This window comes from Mauremys mutica, chromosome 4 (assembly GCF_020497125.1).
Source record: "Mauremys mutica isolate MM-2020 ecotype Southern chromosome 4, ASM2049712v1, whole genome shotgun sequence".
In the NCBI taxonomy this organism is placed as follows: domain Eukaryota; kingdom Metazoa; phylum Chordata; order Testudines; family Geoemydidae; genus Mauremys; species Mauremys mutica.
Window position 1 is genome coordinate 54,088,157 of NC_059075.1, and position 8,621 is coordinate 54,096,777.

Genomic DNA, 8,621 nt, shown 5'->3' on the forward strand with positions numbered 1-8,621 from the left:
GAAACATTTTTTTGACAATAGAAATATATATTGGTTGACATTTTCAAAGTATGCTATGGCACTATTATTCATAGAAGATAAAGTGTCTAAATCCCTTGTCTTGAGGCCTTCACCCTTATTTCTATTACTTTGAGGTCTGATCCTGTACTTAGATAAAATTCTCATTGATTCCCATGGGAGATTTACCTACAAATGGATGCAGGGTCAGAGTCAGAATTCATACCTCCACACTGTTGTTGTTAGGAATAATTAATCCTGGGAGTAATTCAGCTTTTACTGATGTGAAACATATGCAGTACAAGTCATTACAGTACTATTACCAGATGTTGCCAGTATGGTAACAGATGATTAAACAATAAAAAAGAAACATGTAATTAGATTACCATAAAGTAACTACATCTCTGGATATCAAGTGCACCTAAGCACCTCTCTCACACAAGTACAGTTAGGTCACAGTTACCACCCTTCTGTATTTGCCTTTTTGTTGTATAAAAGCCACTAATATGTTTATAAATGGATTCTCTGTGTGCTAGTGGTGGAGGGAAAGTTGGCTGCATTTACTGGTTTAAAAAAAACGTTTTCCAGACTCCCGCACCTCTTGGGGACACTTCTTGCCAGGAGTTTTGAGATCCAGAAATTTATTGCCTGTACAGTTGCCATTCCTTAGTTTGACAGTGGGAGAAATCAAATCACAGTCTCTTGTCTGCAAAGGTTCTAAATAACGTCTGACCTGAGGCAGCAGCACATGGATCAAGTTTTAGTACTGCAGTACAAAATTTATTTGCAAAGAAATTTACATTAGCAATGAGACAATCCCCATAATATTAATGATTGCTTTAATATAATATAATTTATTTCTTTTGGAAGGCAGCTTGGTCTTGTGGTTAGTGTTGAGCAGTGGGAGTTAGGAGACCCACTCCTGACTTTGACACTGACTCACTACATGACCTTAGGCAAGTCACTTAACCTCTCTGCGCTTCAGTTATCCAACTGTAACATATGGATAATGTTTGACATCTCATATGGAAATTTAAACTCTTAATTAATGATATTGTTTTTTCTACAGGCCCTTACAGAACTCCTCTGAATGACAGCACCTTTCATAACAGACCAAAAGCAGCCTCACTATTCCACCCTACGTACTATGTGCTATTGCAGGATTGTCTGATACTGAAGCAACAGCACTACCAGCTGAGTTATGCCAAAGGACCCAGATCCACAATGGGACTTAGGCTCCTAACTGCCACTGATTTCAATAGACATTAGGCCACTAAATATTTTTGTGGATATGGGCCCTAAAGCCCAGATTTCGGCACTAGTGTGATCCACAAAACCCCTGCTCAGCTGTCACCTCACCTGTGAGCACCTAAACTTACTTGGCACCTATATTTTCACTCTGAAGGTTCCCTAGACACTCCTCATCAGTCATGTGCCCCAGCCCCCTAATCATTTTTATTGCCTTCTGCTGGACTCTCTCCAATTTGTCCACATCCTTTGGGCCGGGGAGGGGGGGACAACTGGATGCAGTACTCCAGATATGGCTTCACCAGTGCTGAATAGAGGGGAATAATCACTTCCCTCGATCTGCTTGCAATGCTCCTACCAATGCAACCCGATGTGCCATTAGCCTTCTTGGCAACAGGGCACACTGCTGACTCATATCTAGCTTCTCACCCACTGTAATCCCCAGGTCCTTTTCTGCAGAACTGCTGCGTAGCCAGTTGGTCCCCAGCCTGTAGCAGTGCATGGGATTCTTCCATCCTAAGTGCAGGACTCTGCACTTGTTCTTGAACCTTATCAGATTTCTTTTGGCTCAATCCTCCAATTTGTCTAGGTCTCCCTGGACCCTATCCCTACCTCTCCCCCCAACTTAGGGTATGTCTACACTACAAGAGTAGTTCGATTTAACTTAGGTCGAATTTGTGGATTCGACCTGATGAATTCGAATTTGTGTATCCACACTAAAGACACTAATTCGACTTTGTGAGTCCACACTAACGGGGCAAGCGTCGACATTGGAAGCGGTGCATTCTGGGCAGCTATCCCACAGTTCCCGCAGTCCCCGCTTCCCACTGGAATGCTGGGTAGAGCCCCCAATGCCTGCTGGAGGAAAAATGTGTCGAGGGTGGTTTTGGGTAACTGTCGTCATTCAACCGTCACTCCCGCCCTCTCTCCCTGAAAGCGCCGGCGGGAACTCTGTTCGCGCACTTTTCTGGTCAGTGACAGCGCGGACGCCACAGCACTGCGAGCATGGAGCCCGCTGCGATCATCGCTGCACTTATGGCCGTTGTCAACTCCTCGCACCTTATCGTCCACCTCTTCCACAGTCAGCTGCTGAGAAATCGGGCGAGGAGGCTCCGGCAGCGCGGTGAGGACATGAAGTGTGAGAGTGGCACAGACCTCTCACAAAGCACGGGATCCCGCGCCGCGGAGATTATGGTGGCAATGGGTCACGTTCATGCTATGGGATGGCGATTCTGGGCCCGGGAAACAAGCACGGACTGGGATGAATCACAGTGGCTGCGAAACTTCAGGATGCGTAAGGGCACTTTCCTTGAACTCTGTGACTTGCTGGCCCCTGCCCTGAAGCGCCAGGACACCCAGATGCGAGCAGCCCTGAGTGTGCAGAAGCGAGTGGCCATAGCCCTCTGGAAACTTGCAACGCCAGACAGCTACCGGTCAGTAGCGAACCACTTTGGCGTGGGCAAATCTACCGTGGGGGTTGCTGTGATGCAAGTAGCCCACGCAATCATTGACCTACTGCTCTCAAAGGTGGTGACCCTGGGAAACGTCCAGGTCGTCATAGATGGCTTCGCCGCGATGGGATTCCCAAACTGCGGTGGGGCTATAGATGGCACTCACATCCCTATCCTGGGACCGGCCCACCAGGCCAGCCAGTATATTAACCGAAAGGGCTACTTTTCAATGGTGCTGCAAGCATTGGTGGACCATAGGGGACGTTTTACCAACATCTACGTCGGGTGGCCGGGCAAGGTTCATGACGCGCGTGTGTTCAGGAACTCTGGTCTGTTTAGACGCCTGCAGGAAGGTAGTTTCTTCCCGGACCACAAAGTAAGTGTTGGGGATGTGGAGATGCCTACAGTGATCCTCGGGGACCCAGCCTACCCGCTAATGCCCTGGCTCATGAAGCCCTATACAGGCGCCCTGGACAGTGACAAGGAGCTCTTCAACTACCGGCTGAGCAAGTGCAGAATGGTGGTGGAGTGTGCTTTCGGATGTCTCAAGGGGAGATGGAGGAGCTTACTGACTCGCTCAGATCTCAGCGAAACCAATAGCCCCATTGTTATTGCAGCTTGCTGTGTGCTCCACAATCTCTGTGAGAGCAAGGGGGAGACCTTTATGGCGGGGTTGAGGCAAATCGCCTGGCTGCTGATTACGCTCAGCCAGACACCCGTGCGATTAGAAGAGCCCAGCGGGAAGCGCTGTGCATCCGGGAGGCTTTGAAAGCTAGGTTCCTCAGAGAGCAGGGTAACCTATGACTGTCCAGTCTCTTTACAGAGAAGCTGAACCTGCCCCTGTTTCAGTTACTATTGACTTTTTTCAGCGGTTACATACCCCGTTCACCAGGTTTCCCCCCTTCCAACAGACGTTTAAAAATAAAGTTATTGGAACATTTTTAATTAGCAAAGTTTTCTTTACTAACGAATTCTCATTCAAGGGTTCAAACAGGGACGCATACTGTGGTGGGTACGGTGTGCAGTGATGTACAGACCGCTTCTACACTCGAGGACTGACAGGCTCCTGCTCCTACAGCGGTCTCTGGGGGGAGGACGGTTACCGGAGGGTGTGCAGGAAGGGGTGGGTTTGCAGGAAGGGGTGAGGGGTGTGTGGGAACGGTGAGTAGGTGTGGGGGGATGATGGCTCTGGCTGGGGCTCAGGGCATCGGAGAGGTTCATGGCTAGGGTGGAAGGGCATGGTAAGGGCAGCCTGCCTTGCCATTTGTGGATGCCAGGCGCTCGGACCCTGGGGCAACATACACCTCCCAGACTGACCTGTGGCAGCAGACACCTCGCAGAGTGACCCGGGTGCCTAGTGACTGCACTCTGTGTGTGACCTGCTGTTGATCCTGCCCCCATGTCTGTACCCTGTTAATGGTGGCTGTCCTATGCAATTAACAAACCCCTCCCCCCCTTCACACAAAGTCTTCTGCAAAGAAACATGACGGAAACAGTAATGAACAGCAAACTATTTTTAATACTCAACTACACAGTTGGGGGATGAAACTGGGATTTGGGATCGGGTGAGCCAGGAAGGCAAGCAATTCTCATACTTTAGGGAATGAGAGCTGTTTGGTACATGAGCGCTCTGCTGGGGTGGAGTGACAGTTTTCACGGCCCCTAGCGCCCCTCCTTCTTGTGATTTTGGTGAGGGGGGGACAGGACTTTGTGGCGGGGGAGGGCGGTTGCAGATACAGTTCAGGGGGGCTCTCTGCTCCTGCCTGCGGTCCTGCAGAACATCCACAAGGCGCCGGAGCGTGTCCGTTTGCTCCCTCATTAGTCCAAGCAGCGTTTGAGTCGCCTGCTGGTCTTCCTGCCGCCACCTGTCCTCCCGTTCGCTGTGTGAGCGCTGCTGCTGAGAGAGGGTCTCCCTCCACTGGCTCTGCTGGGCCACCTCGGCTCTGGAGCAGGCCATCAGTTCAGCGAACATCTCGTCCCGAGTATTTTTCTTTCGCCGCCTAATCTGCGCCAGCCTCTGTGAGGGGGATGCCGGGGCAGTTCGGGAAAGAGCCTCAGCTGTGTGATGTGAAAAAGGAAGTGATTTCCTTGCAAAGATACATGTTTGCGAACACTGAACACAGTCTACTCAGTTTCTGTGAACAAGACCTACAGGGCACCTAATCTCATGTGCTCTCAGGACAAGTTCGAATTTTCGGCATTCGCTTTCATTGCCTGGGGTCTTGCACTGGAGATCGGACAAGCGGGGCAGGACAGCAGAATCCGTGTAGCAGCCAGGCCTGGTAAGCCGTAAACTTTAGGCTGCTTAACAGTTAATGGATAGCAGTGCCCTCCTGCTGCAGGCAATCTGGAAAGCATAAAGTCTGACCCTGTTCCAGCCCCTCGCGGCTGTCCCCGGGAAAGATCCCTGTATGCTTTTCCTCTGCAGCCTCCAACACGTGGCTGTTAAACGACGGTCATTGTTATGCAAAGGAAAAGTCAAGCATTCACAAAAGTAACATTAAAGTAATTCCCCTAATTAGATGCAGCAGTCGCCGAGCGAGATCACCCTGAGGCGGGTCTCCAGGAGAAACAGAGAGCGCATGCTGCGTGAATCCCTGCACAGACCAGGGCCCTATGCTGCCATGCTGGTCGAGGCAATGCTCCCACTATACCTCAGGATGGCCTGGCGCGGAAAAGTGTGCTTCCACGGAGCACCCAATAAGGCACCTCTCCCCAGGAACCTCCTGCGGAGGCTTTTCGAGTACCTCTCCGACAGCTTCGTGGAACTGTCCCAAGAGGATTTCTGTTCGATCCCTATATGCATTGACCTTCTTTTTATATAGTTTTTATTCCTGTTTTGTTAAAAAATAAATGTTTACATGTTTATAGCACTTACCGACTGATCCTTCCCCTGATTCGGAGTCCGGGTTAACGGCCGGGGAGGGTTGGTAGGGGATCTCTGTGAGGGTGATGAAGAGATCCTGGCTGTCGGGGAAAGCAGTATTGTAACCGCTGTCGCCTGCCTCGTCCTCCACAAACCCTTCCTCATCTTCCCCATCGGCGAACATCGCCGAGGAACTGCCCGTCGACACTATCCCATCCTCAGAGTCCACGGTCACTGGTGGGGCAGTGGTGGCATACCCACCGAGAATGGCATGCAGTGCCTCGTAGAAGCGGCATGTCTGGGGCTGGGCTCCGGAGCGTCCGTTTGCCGCTTTGATTTTTTGGTAGCCTTGTCTCAGGTCCTTGATTTTCACGCGGCACTGCGTTGCATCCCGGCTGTATCCTCTGAGTGCCATGGCTTTGGAGACCTTCTCGTAGGTCTTTGCATTCCGTTTTTTGGAGCGCAGCTCCGAAAGCACAGACTCATCGCCCCACACAGCGATCAGATCCAAGACTTCCCGGTCAGTCCATGCTGGGGCCCTCTTTCTACTCTGAGATTGCATGGACTCCTCTGCTGGAGAGCTCTGCATCGCTGCCAGTGCTGCTGAGCTCGCCACGATGTCCAATCAGGAATTGAGATTCCAACTGGCCAGACAGGAAAAGGAATTCAAATTTTCCCGGGGCTTTTCCTGTATGGCTGATCAGAACATCTGAGCTCGGACTGCTGTCCAGAGCGTCAACACAGTTGTGCAGTGTGGGATAGCTCCCGGAGCTACTAAGTTCGATTTGCATCCACACCTAGCCTAATTCGACATAGCCATACCGAATTTAGCGCTACTCCCCTCGTCGGGGTTGAGTACCGAATTCGAACTAAAGAGCCCTCTAGGTCGAATTAAAAGGCTTCCTGGTGTGGACGGGTGCGCGGTTAATTCGAATTAACGCTGCTAAATTCGAATTAAAGTCCTAGTGTAGACCAGGCCTTAGTGTCATCCGTGAACTTGCTGAGGGTGCAATCTATCCCATCATCCAGATCATTAATGAAGATGTTTAAAAAAACCTGCCCCAGGACCGACCCTTGGGACAGTCTACTTGCTACCAGCTGCCAACCAGACATCAAGCTGTTGATCACTACCTGTTGAGCCCAATGATCTAGCCAGCTTTCTATCCACCTTATAGTCCATTCATCCCTAATTCTTTAATTTGCTGGCAAGAATACTGTGGGAGTCCGTATCAAAAGCTTTGCTAAAGTCAAGATATATCATGTCCACCACTTTCCCCATATCCACAGAGCCAGTTATCTCCTCATAGAAGGCAATCAGGTTGATTGGGTATGACTTGCCCTTGGTGAATCCATGTTGACTATTCCTGATCACCTTCCTCTCCTCCAAGTGTTTCAAAATGGATTCCTTGAGGACCTGCTCCATGATTTTTCCAGGGACTGAGGTGAGGCTGTAGGTGACGCTGAGGTCTGTCGTTCCCTGGATTCTTCTTCTTCCCTTTTGAAAAGATGGGCACTATATTTGCCTTTTTCCAATCATCTGGGACCTTCACCGATCACCATAAGTTTTCAAAGATAATGGCCAATGGCTCTGCAATCACTTAGCACCCTTGGATGCATTAGATCCAGCCCCATGGACTTGTGCATTTCCAGCTTTTCTAAATAGTCCTTAACCTGTCCTTTCACCACTGAGGGCTGCTCACCTTCTCCCCATACTGTGTTGCCCAGTCAGCAGTCTGGGAGCTGACCTTGTCTGTGAAGACCGAGGTAAAAAAAGCATTGGGTACTTCAGCTTTTTCCACATCGTCTATCACTGGGTTGCCTTCTGCATTCAATAAGGGTCCCACACTTTCTCTGACCTTCTTTAAAATACAGCCAGCTCTCCTGGACTCCTTTCTCCCACCTATTAGCCTCCCAGGGGATCCTGCCCATCAGTTCCCTGAGGGAGTCAAAGTCTGCTTTTCTGAAGTCCAGGGTCCGTATTCTGCTGCTCTCCTTTCTTCCTTTTCTCAGGATTCTGAACTCGACCATCTCATGGTCACTGCTGCCTAGGTTGCCACCCACTTCTACTTCCCCTACCAATTCCCTCTTTGTGAGCAGCAGGTCAAGAGGAGCACGGCCCCTAGTTGGTTCCTCCAGTACTTGCACCAGGAAGTTGTCCCCAACATTCTCCAAAAACTTCCTGGATTGTCTGTGCACTGCTGTATTGCTCTCTCAGAGTCTCATCTAGGCATGCACAGTGCTGCCTCAGGCAGGCATCTGGATACCTATTTGATGCCTTATCCACAGTGCAATTCTCAAACCAGGTGAAGATAGACCCTGCCTGTGCGGCTACAGGACCATATCTGGTAGATGTGCACTGAACACACCTAACACCATACAAAACAGCTGGGGAAGGAGAGGGAGGAGAGAAAGGTAGCAACAATCTCTTTTGTAACCTTTAGCCCAGCAGTTAGCAAACTTACCCAGGATATGGGTGACCCTAGTTGAGTTCCCCAGAAGAGATGGGATTTGAATAGAGCTGTGTCATTCACATTCTACCTCTGGCCCAGTTATTGAATGCAAAGTTGAACAGATTCAATAAGCGAGAGACCTGTGCCAGAATATCTCATAATCCAGTAGTTAGCATACACTTCTGAGAGGTAGGGAACTCCTGTTCAAAGCTCTTCTTGCAAGAACAGCTTAGTGAATGACTCCAAGAGAGGTTTTCCCATCTGTGGATTCCAAGCAGAGATAGGCACCTCCCTCCAGCCCAGATTTAGGCCTATAACTCTGTGAGAAGGGTAGGACTTAGGACACACCAGAGTGTCAGCATCTTCCATTGGCTAGTTTAGGCAACTCCCCACCTAGTGTTCTGGCTTTTGTGGATTCCATTGTCAAGCATCTATCTCTCAACATGCATCATTTAGGAAGCCTAGGTGCTTACCCCAGGGTTTGTAGAGTCCAGTGATTTTCAAGGCTTTGTGGATCCAGGCCATGACCAATAACAGGTTAATGGGACAAACCCTTAGCTGGTGTAAATTGTCACAGTTCTGTTGAAGTCAGTGGAGCTAGGACAGTTT